Genomic DNA, 23,438 nt, shown 5'->3' on the forward strand with positions numbered 1-23,438 from the left:
GCGGCTGTTCAAACATTGTGTGTGTGTGTGTGTGTGTGTGTGTGTAGATGAAAGAGTTCGGCAGGGGAAGCAAACATATTCCTCCCAATAGTACGGTTCTCATTAAAGTCGACCTACGTCTACAGAAGGAATTGGCTAGGAAATTCTTTGATTCACAACCGACCTCGCATAACACCGGTTGTATTCACGACTGTGTCATACGGAGAGTTCAGTTCTGTGATATGGTATGCATAGTCTGCAAGGATTTCCGGAAATTCAGGTTAGCAGTTTCGAGATACACACATCAAAAAAAGTTTTGCATCACCCTGGTTTCCAGAACTCCTGAAGACAGACGTTGACTGTGGATATTGTATCACAGACACAGTCCCTCTGACTGTTCGGAGATGTCACTAAATCCGCCCAAAGATGTAATCAACCATGCATGAGCAGCGCCTATTAGACGGAGGGGGTCCGAGAGCCGATCAGTTCCAGTCATTCCACCAGGAAGGAGGTACACGGCTCGTGATGTCTGTAGATCAACAATGCCTAGAAGGTCAATACCGCGATTCGATCGCGTCCGCATTGTTACTTTGTGCCAGGAGGTGCTCTCAACAAGGGAAGTGTCCAGGCGTCTCGGAGTGAACCAAAGTGGTGATGTTCAGACATGTAGGAGACACAGAGAGACAGGAACTGTCGATGATATGCCACCCAACAGCAGTGGATGACAGCATCCAGGACTTACTGTTCCACAAATCAGATCATCGTCTCCTCACAAACGACAGTCAGAACTTTGATGGACACACTGACGAAGATTTTCACGCATCAGTTTACCAATTTTCTCAATTTTGTCCGTTTCTGATTCTGAGGGTCGTCCAGGGCGCGGATTACTTTCTGTCGTTTCACGTTGCTGCTTAGCCTTTTTGACCCACTCAAAAATTTGTGTCCGATATAAACTTTCACTTCCGTACGCTTCCTTTGACATGGTGTGAGCTTCTGTAGCAGTTTTCCCCAGTTTGACAAGAAACTTTAGGTTAACTCGTTTCTCCATCTGAACTCTTTGCCATTTCCACCGAGACGCTAACGCAAGGACTTCACAGGACAATTACCACAGCGAAACTGAACGAAGTATAACCGTCTCCGTCGCGCTCAGGGTGGGAGAATAACAAAGTGATACAAATATTGTCAACCTACCGCGGGGCGCTCGCAGTTTGCCGGTAGCAGCACCAGTCCGGTTGTTAAATTGCCACACACCATTTCAAGAATTTGCGAATCTACGGAGATGTACTTTACTGTGATGTTTAAAACTTTCCCGGCGTACTGATTGTTCCATAATAACACGGGAGAACTGCCGTAAGTCAGTAACGTCCTGCCACGATATTTCGGCACAAAGTCTTTTGGCCATCTTCAGGTGAGCACCGCTGTAGTAGTACTGGCGAGTACGTGCTGAACTCTGCTATTTAAAGCCCTATGAAAGTGGCATTGCGCATGCGCGACACAGTGTACGCATACACAACGACTCCGTGCGCTGCGCCTAGCGTTGGTCATTCCGTGTACAGAAAACCTACGCACACAGATCTGTATCTACAAGCCAGTAGTTGCCACCATCCAGCACAAACAGTGGGCGTTCTTAAAACTTTAATTCATCGTGCCCATACCATCTCTGATGCCGACAGTCTTCACACTGAATTGGAACACCTGAAAAAAGTATTCCTGATGAATGGCTTTTCATCTAAGCAAGTGAATAGAGCAATGCAGACCTATAAACGAAGGAACAAGGAAGAAGAAGAGGTCTTCAGGTCGACGGCTTATCTACCATTTATTGGTAATATTTCTTCGCAGATAGGCAGAATATTGAAGAAGTATCAAGTAAGAGTCATCTTTCGCCCTCCTCTTAAAATATCATCACTGATGGGATCCGTTAAGGATGACCTGGGTCTGCGTAAATCAGGTGTTTATAAGATTCCTTGTGATTGCGGCAAATCGTACATAGGGCAAACAATACGAACTGTGCAGGAACGCATTGTGGAACACCAGCGGCATACTCGCCTTCTTCAACCCACCAAGTCTGCAATCGCCGAACATTGTATCTCCACAGGCCACTCCATGAATTACAATGATACAAAAATTGTGGCTCATACATTAAACTTTTGGAGTTCGATTATTAATGAATCAGTGGAAATAAGATTGTCTGACAGAGACACTCTTATTAATCGAGATAGTGGTTTTCAGTTAAACGCCGCTTGGAATCCGCTAATAGAGAAACTCCGTACCCGACGCAGTTATCTGCATAAAGATGAAGATCGATCTGATATCGAAACGCCAAGCTTTCACCGCGGTAGGGCGCTAGGCGCAGCGCACGGAGTCGTTGTGTATGCGTACACTGTGTCGCGCATGCGCAATGCCACTTTCATAGGGCTTTAAATAGCAGAGTTCAGCACGTACTCGCCAGTACTACTACAGCGGTGCTCACCTGAAGATGGCCAAAAGACTTTGTGCCGAAATATCGTGGCAGGACGTTACTGACTTACGGCAGTTCTCCCGTGTTATTATGGAACATGTACTTTACTAACTATCCGACAAAAACATATTCCTTCTGCCCTCCCTCCATAAGACACTGTGAAGCGGTACGCAATTCAACGTAAGTCATTACACCCATCCGGTAATTAGGAAGCGGAAGTCGCATCCTTTCCTCGCCGTACTTTACGCGACTAGGCTACAGCGACCACGCTCACTTACAAGATTCCTCTTCCACTGGATTGAATATCATGCTTTCTACCGTCATTCACCCACTACGCTGAACTGCATCATGTCCTCGTGGTATCACCTAATGATGTTAAAACATTCAGGGATTATTTAGGAGAATAAAGCATCAAGTCGGGTTAACGGATCCTAGTCGGGAAACGACCTAGTCGGAAGTTATAAGGGGAAATCGTTCTCATACCTCTGACTGTGAAACACATGTACCGATACTGTTGTTTCTAAGATTGTGTATGGGCAAGCAAATGGGAACAGGTTGTACAGGATCAAATATTCGCCTAGAAGACGTACGGCTCACATCATGTTTCGAAGACTATTCCGATGATTCATTGAAACGGGACAACTGGTACCACAGTACAATGGCCGAGGAAACCGACGAACTAAACGGACTCCCGACTTAGAAGATGCCGTGCTTGTTCGAGTGGATGACGGTTCTAAAATCACCACTTTATCAGTTGCACGTGAAATGAATGTTTCGCAAAGCACGGTTTGGCGAGTATTACGGGAAATGCAGCTCCAAACCTATCAGCCACAAGAACTGCTTGCTTTGACTTCTGCTGACTTCGGAACGCATATGGTGGTCAGCCAATGGTTCTTGCAGCGCTTTACACAGTCGATCCTCATTTTCCTGCGTATGTTACCGGCCTGGATCCTCCCTTTGATCTCAGCCTCACATGATAAGTATTCTGTAAAAATCAGTCTCAGGTATTTAAAATCATGATCCCTGCAGCAGTATCGTGTTCCGGCAACTAGTTGCTGGAGTGAGCCTCTCGAATAGGGGTGAGTCCTGCTCAGCAGCGGATACTCTGTCTTCGAATCACTCACCAGGAGAACGATCTTGCTCGCTGCTGTCTCCACACTGTCACTCATCCGCATCAACCAGTTCTTCCTTGGATCTGGACAACAGGGTCACGTCGCCAGCATGTGCGACACGTGTTATATCCTCCCCTTAGACCCCGATTCCCTTAAAATTCTTATGAAGAATTTCCCTCTTTACTTTTTCGATAGAGAGAATGAACAATATCGTGACACACTACCTTCTTATCCTCAGCCGTATAATTACAGTGGTGTCATAATTAAAGCAAAAAAAAAAAATGGTATTTCCCCGTCGTATGTCTAATTCACGATACAATCATACAAACTGCCAACAGATGTCGTTATAATCGTGTTCTGTACGGAAGATGGCAGTCCGATCAACGGACAACCACGCCAGCAATGACGTCAGTGCATCCGTCAAGCGGGATAGTCTAACATCAGTAAAGTGGATCGTTATTTGGCTGCAAGGCTCAAAATGGCTCTGAGCACTATGGGACTTAACTTCTGAGGTCATCAGTCTCCTAGAACATAGAACTACTTAAACCTAAGGACATCACACACATCCATGCCCGAGGTAGGATTCGAACCTGCGGTCGCGCGGTTCCAGACTGTAGCGCCTAGAACCGCTCGGTCACTCCAGCCGGCTGCTGTTAAGGACAAGTACTGTATTGCACCTGGCATCTGACCTCGCAACACCCCCTGGACGTGTTGTATCGTGGCAAACGCTGTACAGAAGGCTTCAGTAGAGTGGCCTTTATTGTTTTAAATCTGCTTTCTGGTTACCTCTGGCGTGACTTCACTGAAGGGAAGATCTGGAGTGGAGCCGTCAACATGCCACCTGGACGGTCGAACGGTGGGCTAATGTTCTTTTCACAGATGAGCCTCTTTGAAATCTGGAGAGTGCTTCCCGACGGATTCGCATCTGGAGGGAATGTAGAACACGATTTCGGGACCCAAAGATTGTGGAAAGAGATCGATATCGAGGATGATCCCTAATGGTGCGGGGAGATTATGTAGACCACTCTAACACCTCTTCATGAAATTGTAGAGGTGAAGATTTAACTGCTGTCAGGTATAGTGAGGACATCTTGTGATCTAGTGCGTGGTTGTTGCGAGGTGCTGTTTTTTTGGAAACGAAAGATATTGCACGCATGACATGGCCTGCTCGCTCTCCTAATTTAAATCCCATAGAGCATGTCTGTCATGTACTAGGGAGACAGGTTGCATCACGTCAGCGTCCACCAACCACTATCCAAGACTTGTGAGCACCTCTGCAGGAACAATGGGCGTTATTGCCTCAACATGGTATTGATGATACTCACAGCATGTCCCGTCTTTGTCAGGCCTACATTGGTGCCACAGGTTGTCGCACCTCATACTGAGCACATTGACCAGTTTTCAGAATGTGTCTTACGTTAGAAAAAACGAAGAACATTTATGGCTACCGTTATGCACGTTGCAGTTGATTACGTTCTGTATCCCTGACACTGTTTCTACTTTACCACCTGTTCATACAGTTTTGTGGGAAAATAAATGCAACCTTTCCGTTTCATGCTTTAATTTTGGACACCAGTGTATGTTAAAACTCTCCGCGACATTGTTCCCGAGCTTCACTTTGCCTTTTGAATCAGCAAAACTGTCACCGTGCACACTATGGACGATAAGAAACTTCATTTTAGCGGACGCCGATATTTTTGACTTTCGAAATGATTCATGCTATCAATGTGACCACCCATAGAGAGACCGAAGATAGTAAAGTTACAATAACAGCTGTTTTCCCAGCATCCACCTGGAATTTGTTGTACGCAGATCATTACGTTCTTGTCGAATGCAAATTATGATCTCTAACAGAAATGTGTGGAAGTAGTGCAGAATGAATCCATGTGGAGCAGAAGTTGACTGATCAAAGAAAGAGCGAGACATAAGAAGGTAAGATTACCGGATGAGCTGCAAGGAAAGAAACCGAAACAGAAGGGGACACCGCAAGTACAGTCGTCTCCAAGACAATCTTCGGATCGATGACAACTTTTTCTTGTCTTTTATTTCTTTTCCTTTTCTTTTACTGTGTTTCTTTCTTCACCCAATCAAAAATTTCTATGTTCAGCATTTATTTTTGAATCAGAATTGCTTTAATCTATTTCCTCCATACAGATTAACTTTTATATAAAACTTAAATTGCAAGTCTGAGCGATCCCACACTATTACAGTCTAGCGATCAAAGGGCAACTTGTAGTTACTGAAACTACAATAAACAAAAGTAATAATGTAATTAATTAGCCAAACTAGTCAGTACTTTACCTTCGTTTTTCTTGCTACACGTCCTAAAGGATCCTGATGTACTGCCAGGTGTGGAAGATTACTTTGGAAAATCCTAGAAGAAGAAATTATTTTCAGTTAGACTGATTAGTTATCTAAACATAGCATATGCAGCTAAACAAACATACTTAACACTAACTCAACGGGAAAGGTGCAATATAGACAAAGATTTCACTTTTATTCCTGAAAGAATGTACAGACATGATACAGAAGCAATAGCACTGCTCATATGACGAACGAACGATTTGTCTTAACGTACTGGTTCACGACCATTTTTCGACCTTCAATCGCGGCATTACTTGCCAGACATAATCTTTATATATAAAATCATATGTTCAAGAATAATGACGCTACGACTCATCTTAGAAGACAGATTGGGATCTACTCCCAGAATTTCTGAAAGTAGCAAGTATAATGTACAAGGGGCGAAACATTATTTATAATTTGTACAGAAATCATACTGCAGTTCTAATGGGTCAAAGGACACGAAAGGAAAGCAGTAATTGGCAAGGGAGTGGGACATGGTTGTAGCATCTACCCGAAGTTCTTTAATTACGGAGGTGAAGTTCACAGGGAAGAAAGAATAACTTAGAGGTTTCCCCTTGTCAACGTAATTCTGTCACAAACGGCAAAGAACATAGAAGAGCAACTGAACGGAATGGAGACGTCTTGAAAATGGGTTATGAGATACACGTCAACAAAAGGACAATCAAGGGTAATGGCATGTAGTCGAATGAAAGCAGGTGATACTGACAGGATTAGATTAGGAAATGAGACACTAATAGTAGTAGATGAGTTAGCTATTTCGGTAGCAAATTATTTGATGACAGTCCGGGAGGAAAGAATTTAAAATGCAGTTTGGCAATAGAAAGAAAAGAGTTTCGGAAAAAGAAGAATAGTATATCATCGAATGTAAATTTAAATGTCAGCAAGTACTTTCTCCGGGTATTCTTCGGGACTGCACTATTGTATGGAAATGAAACGTAGATGATGAACAGTTGAGACAAGAAGGGAATAGACGCTTTTGAAATGTGAAGTTACAGAAAAATTCTGAAGATTAGAAGGGTAGATTGAATGACCAACCAAGAGATACTGAATCGAACTGAAGAAAAAACAAATTTGTGGGACAACTGGCTCGGTTAACAGGACACATCTAAAGGCATAAAGAAATCGTCAAATTGGTAATGGAGGGAAGTGTGCAGGGAAAAACGGCAGAGGGAGATCAAGGCATGATACAGTAAGCAGGTTCAAATGGATGTATGTTGCAGTAGTTATTCGGAAATGAAGAGGCTTGCACAGGATAAACTAGAGTGCAGAGCTGCATCAAACTGGTACGATCAAATTCGCCTAACATGATTGTATCCTAAGAATTCGTGCGCAATCCTAATACCAACACTGTCTCGATGAGTTCAGCTTGTGTTAACGCTGCCACCCATCATTCCACCTCCTATAAGGAAGAAATTTAATTCACAACTCGAGAATGAATGAAGATATTCTCAAATGAAACGCACCACTGTTGTTATCATGAAATTCTATGCATGCTTGATACATCAGATGACCCCTTTCCATCTGAATATTACGAACATACCTACATGGCAGCTATTTTGGAAGCCGCCATATTGTAACATAGCTGCTTATCCAACTGATTTAATATTAGAAGGGTGGTTCCACACCTATGGACCATCTGTGTATTAATTAAAATTGACGGATCCATAAAATGGTCCTTACGCATGGAAAATTCCGCTGTCCAGTCAAGCTTCATACAATTACTTCTTGTTGCTGCCGCTGACACAGTGCCAATTAGCGACTCGCTCCTAATCAAGTAGTGCAATGCAGCATATTAATCTCGACCTCGAATCACGTCCAGTCATAGATTTTCCATGGCTTCCCTATTGCCATTACGGTAAATGTCTTTAAAAATGGACGCGGCTGATTACCTTCCCCAATCTGAACCTGTATCGCGTATCTAATTATCTATAATTATAGAGGGACCTACCGTTTAATGAAGGCTCCGAAATATGACATTTTGCTCATTTACAAGTCACTACCAGATATGCAAGGAGCGGTATCATGATCTAACTTACATTTTATGATGATGATGATCATCGTCAAACATTCAACTTAATGGAAGTTTACTGGCACTATTGCTGCCTCCATTTGATCCTGTTCCAGACCAACTGTTTCTCATCCTTGTCTTTTCCTCCATTATCTTCATCTAGAATTTTAGTTCTCCTTCTTCCTATATATTTCTCTCCATTCACTGCACCTTTTCTAGTTATTAGAAAGCCTTAATTCCTTCTTCTCTCGAAGTATACACTATGTGATCAAAAGTATCCCGACACCACCAAAAACATACTTTTTCGTATTAGGTACATTTTGCTACCACCTGCTGCCACGTACTCCATATCAGCGACCTCAGTAGTCATTAGTCATCGTGAGAGAGCAGAATGGGCGCTTCGCGGAACTCACGGACTACGAACGTGGTCAGGTGATTGGGTGTCACTTGTGTCATACGTCTGTACGCGAGATTTCCACACTCCTAAACACCCCTAGGTCCACTTTTTCCGATTTGATAGTGAAGTGGCAACGTGAAGGGACACGTACAGCACAAAAGCGTACAGGCCGACCTCGTCTATTGACTGACAGATACCGCCAACAGTTGAAGAGGGTCGTAATATGTAATAGCCAAACATCTATCCAGATCATCACACATGAATTATAAATTGCATCAGGATCCACTGCAAGTACTATGACAGGCTGGAAGTGAGAAAACTTGGATTTCATGGTCGAGTGGCTGCTCATAAGCCACATATCACACCGGTAAATACGAAACGACCTCTCGCTTCGTGAAAGGATCGTAAACATTCTACAATTGAACAGTGGAAAAACGTTGTGTGGAGTGATGAATCACTGTACACAATGTGGCGATCCCATGGCAGAGTGTGGGTATGGCGAATGCCCGGTAAAAGTCATCTTCCAGCGTGTGTAGTACCAACGGTAAAATTAGGGGGCGGTGGTGTTATGGTGTGGTCGTGTTTTTCATTGAGGGGGCTTGTACCCTTGTTGCTTTGCATGGCACTATCACAGCACAGGGCTTCATTGATGTTTTAAGCTCCTTTTTTCCTTCCCATTGTTGAAGAGCAGTTCGGGGATGGCCATTGCATCTTTCAACAAGATGGAGCACCTGTTCCTAATGCACAGCCAGTGGCGGAGTAGTTACACGGCAATAACATCCCTGTAATGGACTGGGTGGCACAGAATCCTGACCTGAATCCTATAGAACACCTTTCGTATGTTTTGGAACGCCGACTTCGTGCCAGGCCTCACCGATCGACATCGACAAGTGTCCTCAGTGCAGTACTCCATGAAGAATGGGCTGTCATTCCCCAAGAAACCTTCCAGCACCTGATTGAACGTATACCTGCGAGAGTGGAAGCTGTCATTAAGGCTAAGGATGGGCCAACACCAGATTGAATTCCAGCACTACCGATGAAGGGCGTCATGAACTAAGTCATTTTCAGCCAGGTGTGCGGATACTTTTGACCACATTGTGTAGATGTTCTCCTCTGCCTCCCTTTTCCCAGATTGCCTGGAGATGAAAGAATAGCTCTTCAAAGAACTCTAGTCAGACTTTGAAGAAGAGTGGACGCTTACTGAATGAAAATCAACATAAAGAAATGTAAGGTGATTAGAGTATAAGACAAAGAAGAAATGAAAATGAAAACTTAAGCGCGTCATTTTGAAGAAGATGAACAGTTCAGATATTTGGAGAGAAGAAACACTGATAATCAGAAGGCAGGAAACAGAAAAAGTTTCAAGAAGCCATCAGTGACAGAAACGACCTATGACCAACTGGTGATCGAACCCCTAACTTTTGGATTCGTACTCTGGCTCTGATCCACTGAGTCACACGTATTGTTATCAAGCCGGCCGGAGTGGCCGAGCGGTTCTAGGCTCTACAGACTGGAACCGCGCGACCGCTACGGTCGCAGGTTCGAATCCTGCCTCGGGTATGGATGTGTGTGATGTCGTTAGGTTAGTTAGCTTTAAGTAGTTCTAAGTTCTAGGGGACTGATGACCTCAGAAGTTGAGTCCCACAGTGCTCAGAGCCATTTGAACCGTATTGTTACCAACATTTCATAAATGTATTCAAAGCGGTTTGAACGGGTAGGCTGTATCAAGGCGGTATTCAGGAGCTCTGGCAATATGAACGATTTCCGATAGTCATTACGGCGTGGAACCGCGATTGAAGAACGCATCAAAAGCCTGGCATATTGCCCAATAACTACTATCGGATGGGGAATAAAAGTCACACTGACGGAACCGAAGACTTTCGAAGTAGATGCGATCAGATAACTTGATGGTACATACTTCAGAGATGGTTCTGTTTATTTTGGAGAACGATAACTTTTAAGTGAAGCAACGGCAAATACTAGGCATGTTCTGGACGTCCACAATGAAGACACCTAGAAGGATCTGAAACACAATCCAAAAAGCCTCAGTGTGCTTCCCTTCTACATGAAAACTTAATTATCAAACCGTTTCTAGTGTTTCAGTCGTGCTGATCTATTGTTACGTCTTCTTTCTTTCAGTCACGTCAATTGAACAGCTAATCTTACCAGTGATTGCTCTCTGCTTTAAAATTTTCACTATTTACGGAAATTTCATGAACATGCACCATCGTTTTTCCGTTCTATATGACGAGTTCGATGCCTTTCAACCAGAGTTGCCTAATATATATTCGAATAACGAATACAGATAAAAATTATTATTCGTTATTCGTGAATGACAGATAAAAAAATTTATTCGAAGCCTTATTCATTTTCATCGGTTAAAGAAAAATCGTCAGTTGTGAATAAAAAAGGTATACTAACAAAATAATTTAAAACCGAACACATTTGTATCTTCCATTATTATTTACCGCTTACAAAACAAATATACTTTTTCTTCCTCTTGGTTCAGTTTAAATACAATTCTTTTTTCGATCATCTCTTTAAACATTTTTTAATTCTTATAGAATTGCTACTGTTACGCATGAAACCGAACGTTCCAAAGATGCCGAAGAGAGGAGAAGGTTTTATATCTTCTGAAATTCGCCGCTTAGTTCAATATTAAGAGTTTATCCAATATAAATGTAAGAAATCATCAGTACTACAATACACAAAGGAATTAAAGACTTTAGCTGCCAGTGGCCATTGATGCAGATCAACGGGCAAACTTCAAAATTTGTGTCTGACTGGGGTTCGAGCCCGGGTCTTCTGCTTACTAAGCACAGAAGCTCTGACCCCTGCGCCATCCAGACACAGTGGTCATCGCAACTGCACGGACTACCCTCGCACGCCTCCCGTCAGACCCAAATTTTCAAGTTATCCACACACTACTAATGTAGTGGCCCTTGCCTATTATCCTCCTCATTACTCGCCGTTTCGCCGATTCCCGCAAGACTTCGTGCCTGGAGTGCATTTGCACTGAATTCATTACTGGTCGACTACACCTTAATTACACACTGAGGTGACAAAAGTCATGGGATACCTCCTAATATTCTGTCGGACCTCCTTTTGCCCGGCGTATCGCAGCAACTCGCCGTAGCATGGACTAAAAATGTCGCTGAAGTTCCCTGTAGCAATACTGAGTCTTGCTACCTCTATAGCCGTCCATAATTGCGAAAGTGTTGCCGGTGCAGGATTTTATGCACGCACTGACCTATTGATTATGTCCCATAAATGTTTGATGTGATTCATGTCGGCCGATCTGGCTGGCTATATCATTCGCTCGAATTGTCCAGAATGTTCTTCAAACCAATCGTCAACGGTTGTCACCCAGTGACACTGCGCACTCTCATGAAGTCCATGAATGGTTGCAACTGGTCTCAGTGTAGCCAAACATAACCATTTCCAGTCAATGATTGGTTCAGCTTGGCCAGAAGACCTGGCCCATTCAATGTAAACAGAGGCCACACCTTTATGGAGCCACCACCACATTGTACAGTGCCTTCTTGTCAACTTGGGCCCATGGGTTCGTGGGGTCGGCGCCACACTTGAACCCTACCATCAGCTCTTACCAACTGATCGGGACGCATCTGACCAGGCCTCCGTTTTGCAGTCGTCTAGGCTGCAATACATATGGTCACGACCCGAGAAGAGGCACTGCAGGCGATGGCATACTATTAGCAAAGGGACTAGTGTCGGTCGTCTGCTGCCATAGCCCATTAACGCCAAATTCGCCACTCGAAATGGAGTGTCCCATGCGTCTAGGTCCAACTATAATTCCGCGTTCAGAGTCTGTTAATTCCCGTCGTGCGGCCATAATCACGTCGCAAACCTTTTCACATGAATAAATTGAGTACAAATCAGCCGGCCTCTGTGGCCGAGCGGTTCTAGGCGCTTCAGTCGAAACGGTTCGAGTCCTGCCTCGGGCATGGTTTTGTCTGATGTCCTTAGGTTAGTTAGGTTTAAGTAGTTCTAAGTCTAGGGTCTCATGACCTCAGATGTTAAGTCCCATAGTGCTCAGAGCCATTGAATCTGAGTACGAATCACTGCTCCACCAACGCAATATCCTTTTATACCTTGTATACGCGATACTACGGCCGTCTGTATATGTGCATATCGCTATCCCACGACTTTTGTCGCCTCCGTCCATATGTGGTGTCTATTCTTTCGGACATGCCCGAAAGACCGGACACCACAGGGTGGTTATATCTAAACTTTGGCTACTTAAGCCAGTATAGAGGGAAAATTATATACCCTATGGGTATCCAACGTTATTCGAATGATCTTCAGACTGCGCGCTCTGCAGAATTGCGTTGGTAGTAGAGTTAGTGTCATCACTTGCCGTTAGGCGCCGGTAGTGGTCTGGCGACGTACGGTTGAAACACAACCATCAGTCTGCATTACAGTTGCAGTCAATCAGCATCGGTCTGGAGGAGGTGAGCGGGGCTTTACTCGTAAAGCTGTTTTATCAAAACAACAGCAATAGTGCAGCTGCTCTTCAAGAGTTTCGACGCATTAAACGAACGTGGAGAGGTCCTCTTTCCCCATTTGGTTTTAAGAACAAAGTTTGGAAGTTCGAATTAATTAGCTATTTGGAAATTGCTTCTCGGACAGGCCGATGGCCAACTGCGCCACAAACTTTTGAATAAGCTACTGGTGCCAAGACTGGGAACGCTGGGGAAGCAATTCGCCATCTTCAAGCAGTGCACCAGTTGCGTCACGAAAGCGGAACATTCCACGATCCACCGTTCTAAAAGTGCAGCCAGTAACAGTGAAACGGCATGTCTAGTGTGGCTCGAGACCATCGTGGATGGAGATGGTCGTCACACTGAGCAACTTTTGTAACCTGGTACGTTAACATGGTACCCAATTAATATGCGTTACTCTTTCATGTAGAAATTAAAATTTGTATGTTTCTGTGGTTTATTCGTTATTTGTCTTCCGCGTGCTCTTACAAATGTTTCCACAAAGTTTCATCGTCCTACGACAAACCGTTTTTCGTGTAGGGCCTCTTAAGTAGCGAAGTTCAATTTTAACCACCCTGTACTTCTACTATAGTTCTTGGCGAACAATGTCTCTCTATGTCGCTTAGAGCGATGTGTACTAGACTCCCACCGTGGACCGATTGCAATATCAGACGATAGCTACAGCTACGGACAACGGCCGACTGCGCTCTAAGGCGTGAAAATACACTCCTGGAAATGGAAAAAAGAACACATTGACACCGGTGTGTCAGACCCACCATACTTGCTCCGGACACTGCGAGAGGGCTGTACAAGCAATGATCACACGCACGGCACAGCGGACACACCAGGAACCGCGGTGTTGGCCGTCGAATGGCGCTAGCTGCGCAGCATTTGTGCACCGCCGCCGTCAGTGTCAGCCAGTTTGCCGTGGCATACGGAGCTCCATCGCAGTCTTTAACACTGGTAGCATGCCGCGACAGCGTGGACGTGAACCGTATGTGCAGTTGACGGACTTTGAGCGAGGGCGTATAGTGGGCATGCGGGAGGCCGGGTGGACGTACCGCCGAATTGCTCAACACGTGAGGCGTGAGGTCTCCACACTACATCGATGTTGTCGCCAGTGGTCGGCGAAAGGTGCACGTGCCCGTCGACCTGGGACCGGACCGCAGCGACGCACGGATGCACGCCAAGACCGTAGGATCCTACGCAGTGCCGTAGGGGACCGCACCGCCACTTCCCAGCAAATTAGGGACACTGTTGCTCCTGGGGTATCGGCGAGGACCATTCGCAACCGTCTCCATGAAGCTGGGATACGGTCCCACACACCGTTAGGCCGTCTTCCGCTCACGCCCCAACATCGTGCAGCCCGCCTCCAGTGGTGTCGTGACAGGCGTGAATGGAGGGACGAATGGAGACGTGTCGTCTTCAGCGATGAGAGTCGCTTCTGCCTTGGTGCCAATGATGGTCGTATGTGTGTTTGGCGCCGTGCAGGTGAGCGCCACAATCAGGACTGCATACGACCGAGGCACACAGGGCCAACACCCGGCATCATAGTGTGGGGAGCGATCTCCTACACTGGCCGTACACCTCTGGTGATCGTCGAGGGGACACTGAATACTGCACGGTACATCCAAACCGTCATCGAACCCATCGTTCTACCATTCCTAGACCGGCAAGTGAACTTGCTGTTCCAACAGGACAAAGCACGTCCGCATGTATCCTGTGCCACCCAACGTGCTCTAGAAGGTGTAAGTCAACTACCCTGGCCAGCAAGATCTCCGGATCTGTCCCCCATTGAGCATGTTTGGGACTGTATGAAGCGTCGTCTCACGCGGTCTGCACGTCCAGCACGAACGCTGGTCCAACTGAGGCGCCAGGTGGAAATGGCATGGCAAGCCGTTCCACAGGACTACATCCAGCATCTCTACGATCGTCTCCATGGGAGAATAGCAGCCTGCATTGCTGCGAAAGGTGGATATACACTGTACTAGTGCCGACATTGTGCATGCTCTGTTGCCTGTGTCTATGTGCCTGTGGTTCTGTCAGTGTGATCATGTGATGTATCTGACCCCAGGAATGTGTCAATAAAGTTTCCCCTTCCTGGGACAATGAATTCACGGTGTTCTTATTTCAATTTCCAGGAGTGTATGTGTCGTCATTACTCTGCGTGGAAGTGCACAGAAACGAAATTTCACGTACGTTACCAGCGGGGAGCAAAATAACTGATGATGGTCGAAGTAGAGAGGATATAAAGCGTAGACTGGCAATGGCAAGGAAAGCGTTTCTGAAGAAGAGAAATTTGTTAACATCGAGCATAGATTTAAGTGTCAGGAAGTATTTGTATGGAGTGTAGCCATGTATGGAAGTGAAACATGGACGATAAATAGTTTGGACAAGAAGAGAATAGAAGCTTTCGAAATGTGGTGCTACAGAAGAACGCTGAAGATTAGATGGGTATATCACATAACTAATGAGGAAGTATTGAATAGGATTGGGGAGAAGAGAAGTTTGTGGCACAACTTAACTAGAAGAAGGGATCGGTTGGTAGGACATGTTCTGAGGCATCAAGGAATCACCAATTGTATTGGAGGGCAGTGTGGAGGGTAAAAATCGTAGAGGGACACCAAGAGATGACTACTCTAAGCAGATTCAGAAGGATGTAGGTTGCAGTAGGTACTGGGAGATGAAGAAGCTTGCACAGTATAGAGTAGCATGGAGAGCTGCATCAAACCAGCCTCAGGACTGAAGACCACAACAACAACAACAACAACAACAACAACAAAAACCAGCGGGCCAGAGTGCTAACCGGGCCTTCATAGTAGCTACAATCTCTCTTGAAAATATCCTTAGCAAGTGGAGACGAAACGTTGGTTTCTCCACGAAATTTAATCGATCACCGCACACTAAACCGGAATATATTAATATGTGTGGGTAACTGGAATGCTTAGTTTCTTTAACAGGCTTCGGCAAGACTTACTTGAATTCGCAGGCCAAATAATTCGTGTTATACACTTATAAATCTGGAAGACCTTCACTTGGCTTGATGATTTCAGCAAATTGAGCAGACCCACAAACTATTAGTCACCCCAGAAGTTATGACTCTAATACCGCCTAACATCGCATGTAGCCGTCGTATCTGCTTCAGTTCGACGAGGAAGAGTGTTTCCAAGTTTTTTTTAGATATGCCATATCCAACAGCAGCTACTCACGGAGGATTACATTCCTCCAAACTATCAAATTGCGTCAATATTTATTACTATGTTTCACCCATTATTTCAAATATTTTATGTGGGACTGAGATTAAGTGATCTTGAAAGAAAGGAGTGTTTGCAGCATGCTCATCACTCCTATGTAGAAGAAAGGGCAACACTTGCTTAGCCCGCGTCTCGTGGTCATACGGTAGCGTTCTCGCTTCCCGCGCCCGGGTTCCCGGGTTCGATTCCCGGCGGGATCAGGGACTTTCTCTGCCTCGTGATGTCTGGGTGTTCTGTGTTGTCCTTAGGTTAGTTAGGTTTAAGTAGTTCTAAGTTCTAGGGGACTGATGACCATAGATGTTAAGTCCCATAGTGCTCAGAGCCATTTGAACCATTTTTTTTTAACACTTGGTCACTGAGAATGTTGAAATAAAAATCCTGGTTCATAATCACCGTATCTTGAATGAGGGGACCCAACTAATGGTACGCAATAATCACGGAACCACTTCCAGCCTGATCTTCGACCTCCAAACGCTTCGGGTTAAACGTCTCATTGGACCGTCGGTGCTCACGACCCTTACTTACATCATCTCAAAAGAGACAAAATCGCGACTTGGCGCGCCACACTGCACGCTTCCAGTTAGTGATAGTAAAGTTTGTGTGTTCAAATGGTTCAAATGGCTCTGAGCACTATGGGACAACATCTATGGTCATCAGTCCCCTAGAACTAAGAACTACTTAAACCTAACTAACCTAAGGACATCACACAACACCCAGTCATCACGAGGCAGAGAAAATCCCTGACCCCGCCGGTTTGTGTGTTGTTTGGCCCACTGAAGAAAAAAATGGTTCAAATGGCTCTGAGCACTATGGGGCTCGACTGCTGTGGTCATTAGTCCCCGAGAACTTACAACTACTTAAACCTAACTAACCTAAGGACATCACACACATCCATGCCCGAGGCCGGATTCGAACCTGCGACCGTAGCAGTCGCACGGTTCCGGACTGCGCGCCTAGATCCGCGAGACCACCGCGGCCGGCGCCCACTGAAGACGTGCAGCATATTTGTGCTGCTGTGTGCAATAGCCTTTTGCTAGGTGCCTAGCTCCAAATGCCCAATGCATGCTGTTCCATTCGTAATGTGCGCTCGGACACTTGTTGAGATGGACTTGCATTCACTGATAGCAGCAATTCCTTTGGAGTTTGAAACCGATTGTCATTGACAATGCTTCACATCCGTCTCAAGTCAATGCCAGTTGGCGGTTCTTCGCTGTGTTACATGGCTGCAGGTGTTACACCACTGTTTGTAGACACGCTGAAGAGTCCCCGTTGTGGTAGAAACAAATAGGGCAACTTCATTCACGGTGTGGTCATGTGCACGTCCAAGCAAGAGAGCTTCTTTCTTCCATTCTGTTGCATCTTCACATTACCCCATCTTTACTGCACATATTCCAGAGAAACGTCTGGCTCATACACTGCCCAGTGGTGGAGGGTCATCTCACCGACTGGTAGCCGGCCGCTGTGGCCGAGCGGTTTGAGGTGCTTCAGTCCAGAACCGCGCTGCTGCTACAGGTCGCAGGTTCGAATCCTGCCTCGGGCATGGATGTGTGTGGTGTCCTTAGGTTAGTTAGGTTTAAGTAGTTCTAAGTTCTAGGGGACGGATGACCTCAGATGTTAAGTCCGATAGTGCTCAGAGCCATTTGACCCATTTTGAACCGACTGGTACCTGTCCTACATCATCTACAGCATCCATTGTGCTCTTTTAAGGATGTGATTAGTATTTTGTGCGGTGACCTTAATTTGGCTGAGAGTTGGCGAAATCAATAAAAGTGTCAGAAAAAAATTCTTTTTTATGAAAGTTGTAGTGACAGATTGTCCGTCTCAGTAGGTGAATGGTCAGTGCTTCTGACTGCTCTACGGAGGACCGTGAATCAATTACCGATCTTGGCACAGACTTTTCGTTGGGGAGAGGACTAGAATGGCGTCCACTCATCCCCTTCATGTCAACTGAGGGGCTACTGGAATGAGAAGTGAGGGTTCCAACATCTGGAAAACCTATAACGGTCGGGAGAGCGGTGTGCTGACCACATGCCCTTCCATATCTCATCTGAATGCCGCCGCATGTCTGACACGGTGACATATTGGTATCATGCGGTCCTCTGGTTTCATCACGGAGTTTATGCATTGTTCAGCCAATAGCCTGAAGAACCACCTTTAGCAGTGCAGATCGCTGCAAGACGTGAAGGAAGAGAGTCAGTGAGGTGCTGGAAGGTACCTACAAGGATGCGGAGTGATGCCGACTGCAGTACAGTGGCCAGCTGCTAGGTTTCTCGGTTGACAATCAATGGCGCGAACAGCCCGATCGAGGTGGTCCCACAGATTCTTGGATGGGTTTAAATACGGGGAGTTTGTTGGCCAGGGGAGTACAGTAAATTCATCCTGGTGCTCTTCGAACCACTCAGGTATAAGTCGAGCTGTCTAACACGTTGTATTGTCCCGCTGGTACATGCCATCGTCTCGAAGAAACAAACTGCATGTGGGGGGTGGACATGATCCCAAAGGATAGAAGCATACCTCTGTTGATTCATAGCCGTTCCAGAATGACGACTCACCCCAAACCACAACGCTCCCTCTGTTGCACGCTCCCTCTGTGATTTTTGCAGGTTGCTTGATTTTCGACTTTTCATGCCGACTGAGCATGGAACGTGACTCATGTGAAAAGGCCGCCTGCAGCTACTCAATTCACGTCCCGTTGCGGTACTGGCGTGCAAATTCCAGTCTTCGTCTCTAATGAATAGCAGTCAGCATGGTTTTGTGAACTACGCGCCTGCTGGGGAGGCTTATGCGCAACCACGTTCGCTGAGGAGACACTGTTCGTAGCCCTTTGGTTCATCTGGGCGGTTAGTTGTTCGACAGTTTCACGTCTATTCGCCAGGACACATTTCCGCAGCCGCCGTTCACCGCTTTTATGGCCCGTGGTGTATCACAGTCGCCTCGGCGCCATTTTTCATGCATGGTATACACGAAAGACAGCGGCACGCGACAGTTTACAGACTTAGCAGTTTCGGAAAGGTTTCCACACCTGATCAGAAGGCTAATGATCACGCCCTTTTGGACATCAGGTAAATCGCTCCGTTTCCAAATTACGAAGACTGCACTGTTTTCCGTGTCCCTCCAACACGTTTTATATACCTTCCACTGCTAGTGCTGCCATCTGCCATCTGCGAATCGTTTTGCATATTGACGTTGCACGTAGGCGTTGGTCACATTAATGTGAATTAACGGTGAAAGTTTTTAGTAGTGGCGGATTTAGCTGTAGCGTAACTCTATGTTTTTCCACTGTGGTTCGACAGTTTCCAAGTTTTTTGTGTGTTTCAGCGCGTTTATAAGAAGAACTTCGCGCCCAAAATCCCCAATACCCGCAACATCCCGGTATTTTGACAGTGGAAAGACGCGTTATTTCGCCAGAGTCGCCAATTGGTTACGCAATGATGCTTAATAGTTACCTTTTTTTTACAGTGCCAATGGTCACAGTTGACAGTTTGTATCGTATTCTGCACTACATCCATTAAACATGTTATAATGGGGTTCTCAAGCAAGATAGTTCCTTTCGGCATTCAGTCAAACCCAAGCATTCACCCACTTTACTGTTCTGATTCCAGATAGCAACGTACACACGTCACTGCCATGACCTACTACGCCTGCGGTTCACCTGACTGCCTGGTATCAGTTCTACATCATGTAACAGACGCACACTGTTTACTGACTAAACGAAACGTTTCAATACTGGTAATTGGTTCTTCTGTGGGACCTTCTTACACCATGTAACATAGAAATTTCGTATCCGCGAGCTCCCTATAGAACAAAGTAATGCTATCCTCTAGCTTCACCTGAATACCAATTCGTCTGAAGTCCAAGAAACATTAATTGAATTTAGCCGTAGTTTTTACCACAAAGAAAACGAGAACGGAAAGGTAACTATCGGACTTTAGATCGACCGATCAGGGGCTGGATTTACTAAATACTTCCTTGTAACTTCCTCTTACAAGGTACATGAGATTAGTGCTACTTCCTTGTAACTTCCTCTTACAGGGTAAATGAGAATAGTGATCGGAGGAGGAGGGAAGGTACGATGAACCGTAATTAACATTCACCCTTTTCTAGCACAAGTTGAGTCGTCAAAACTGGCTTGTGACTCGCAGCGGAAAGAAAGACTATGCTCAATCTATATCACGATTCATGGCGTGAATCGTGACCGAATGAGGAACAAGTTAGGCCCCATCCGAATATAGTTAAATGTCACTAGTAAAATAATCACTCGTGGAAACAGCATTGTGCCACTAACAGACGACTTTAAAATTACAGAAAGTTCCTAACATGAGAAATCTTAACTAACTTCCATCCAAAATCACAGTCTAAGTTTGCACAGAGGGGCCGTACCATACTCACCACACACTAACTCAGCGACTCTCCTAAGAATGACTAACCCTGTTCAAACCCAACCTACCTTGCTTCCGTGCCCAAAGACTGAAAAAATCTGTGGAGGGGAGGGGAGCGGGAGGGGTGGCGAACTGATCAATCAATAAGACGAATTTTTCAGTGGTACCAGGCCCTACCTCCAATCACAAGACAGGAGAGACAGCCACGTCCAATCACGAGACAGGAGCCAGAACGCCTGTTTCCTCACGTCTAAAGTAATTGAACAAACGCTTCCGCAGCGCTTGTGTTTGGAGGAACCGATTGCGAGGCCGCCCGTTAACAGAGCAGGCGTAGGCATCTTCCAGCCCGAGTGCAGCCTCGAGCCGGCTTTGAAAATTAAACTGCCGTTCTCAGGCCTCTGCTGCAAAGCTGAACCAAGTCAACCTGTATTCACCAAGTTGCATGCATTTGCAATTACACCCACATTCATTCAATCCAGCAGTCATACCTGTTTAAAAAAGGTGGTTATAGATACATGACGCAATAAAAATAAAATAAAGCACTGGCAATTTCGGTTCTCAGCATGATCTTCCTCCCTGGCATGGAGGCAATACGAGAAGACACAGGTAGAGAAACGACAGTCTGCAAAACTTGATAAAACCACAAAATTATACGAAAGGTCGATTGACTTCCCCCTTACAGACGTACGACGCCCCAAGGCACCACTGTTCTCTTTTAAGAGGATGATTAATATTTTGTGCAGCTGGCAAATGACACCGTGTGACATTATGTAGTGAATCTGGATGCAAACGCATCGACTATGTAACTATCAACTAACTTCAACAAGAATTTTATATTAGATAATCTTCGAACCACTGAAAAAGAGTTCTTATGAATGGATGGGCTGCACAGTGAATGAAGACTATTCAAGCCTGTTCAGCTGTTATGTAGTCATTTATTGGGAACACTACCAGTTTCCCACCGTTAGAGATGCATCCTCAAGTGATTAACTGTTAATTAAAATGCTTTTTTTTAAATTATCGGATTATATAAAAATGGAGAAAAATTTATTAATCTTCTCAAAAATATATCTCAAACGTGCATTAACTGAGAAATGAAATTAAAAAAAAAAAACATTACTCATATGATTTACCCTCGAACAATCGGGAAGCTACGATGTCCTGTAGTTCAGTTGCAAACTGAAAATGTATACCCATTATAGGCTGATGTCAACAGTAAAATTGGCGTTAAGCACCAGGAGGTGAATATCAAGCTGAACACATGGGGTGATAACCTTTAGTGTAAAAAATAGTTACAGGCATTAAAATTTATGGCTACAGCGCAACCTACCAAAGGTACTGATGAATTTAAGACTCACTCACCATTAAAGAAATGTGAAAATGGCGACTGTTCGTTATGTCAATGCTACGAACTGGTCATGTCTGCCAGTACCAGCTTCTACTACACCACCAATTACCATTCCGTAGCAGTTGCAAAACAAACAGTCGCCGTTTCCACATCTGATTAATGATGAGTAAATTTTTGATGCATCAGTATTTTTGGTAAGTTAATAGAGTTTACTTTCGTAGAACCCACGGCCGTTACATACCGTGAACATCATTAAAAGTGTTTTTTTTTTTATATACATACGTTAGCCATAAGTTTTAATGGCAGTAATTACTTTTACACTAGGTACTATCAGTTTGACATTCACCCACCGGCGCTTAATGCAATTTGAATGCTGATAACAACCTATAATACGGTATTACAGCCGGCCGCTGTGACCGAGCAGTTCTAGGCGCTTCAGTCCGGAACCGCGCTGCAGCTACGGTCGCAGGTTCGAATCCTGCCTCGGGCATGGATGTGTGTGATGTGCTTAGGTTAGTCATATTTAAATGGTATTAAGTCTAGGGGACTGATGACCTCGGATGTGGAGTCCCATAGTACTTAGAGCCATTTGAACGATATTACACTACCTGTGTTGTTCATAAGTACGACGCAAATTTCCTTCCGACATACATGTATGTCCGATGCATGTGTAAAGGGACAGGCACTGCGGCGGCTACAACCGTTATGAAATACATGTAATGTATTCGCAGCTGCGAATATGAAGAACCGCCAGCTGTATAATGGAATGTCCGCCCGGATAACTGAATGGTCAGCGTGACAGATTGCCGTTCTAAGGGGCCCGGGTTCCATTGCCGGCTGGTCGGGGATTTTCTCCGCTCAGGGACTGGGTGTTGTCTTCATCATCATTTCATCCCCATCCGGCGCGCAGGTCGCCCAATGTGGTGTCGAATGCGATGAGACCTGCACCAAGGCGGCCGGACGTGCCCCGAAAGGGGCCTCCCGACTAAGGACGCCAAACACTCATTTCCATTTTTCAATGGAATGACGACAGTGAAAATTTGTGCGGGACCGGGACTTAAAATATCTCCCCTGTACAAGAATATACACAATGAATGTACGAGTACAGGTTGTAGACAGATGGTTGCCGACATATGAAGTTTGGATCTGGTCCTGGAGCGTCTTCGGATAGCCTAATGACAAGGCGACCGCTTGCGATACGTAGGAAATCCGGGTTCCAGTTCCGGTACGGCACAAATTTTCATTGCCGTCATTCCATTATACAGATTATGCAGGTGATGGTTCTTCGCGTTCACAATTGAACTATGGGACATAGTTGTTTCCTGATTGTCTGAGGGCTAATCATGTAACTAATGTTTAAAAAAAACAATTTTTTAACTTTTTCAGTAAACGCACGTTTGACAAATATTTTCAAGATTCCCTTTTTATAAAATCCTACTCGAAAAAAAAATTGCATTTTAAGTAACAGTGCATTACCTAAGGATGCATGTGCGACGGTGCGAAACCGATAATGTTCTCAAAAAGGGAGTACATGCTAGCTAAAGCGGCTTAAGAATCTTCGTTAATTGTGAATTCCATCAATTCATAATGTAAGTAGGCTGTTTAGGTTTTTATGTTGGTAACGTCACGTAGCG

General features: G+C 45.1%; 1 protein-coding gene across 5 annotated transcripts in view; it reads right to left on the reverse strand.

The window, feature by feature from the left end:
• Positions 1–23,438, reverse strand: part of LOC126298779 (1-acyl-sn-glycerol-3-phosphate acyltransferase alpha-like) — a 689,206-nt gene that overhangs the window by 243,594 nt on the left and 422,174 nt on the right. For all 5 annotated transcript variants that reach the window (XM_049990236.1, XM_049990235.1, XM_049990237.1 and 2 more), the window contains one exon: positions 5,851–5,923. The gene's annotated coding sequence lies outside the window, so the exon portion shown is untranslated. The remainder of the gene's footprint in view (positions 1–5,850; positions 5,924–23,438) is intronic.

This window comes from Schistocerca gregaria, chromosome X (genome assembly GCF_023897955.1).
Source record: "Schistocerca gregaria isolate iqSchGreg1 chromosome X, iqSchGreg1.2, whole genome shotgun sequence".
Classification (NCBI taxonomy): Eukaryota; Metazoa; Arthropoda; class Insecta; order Orthoptera; family Acrididae; genus Schistocerca; species Schistocerca gregaria.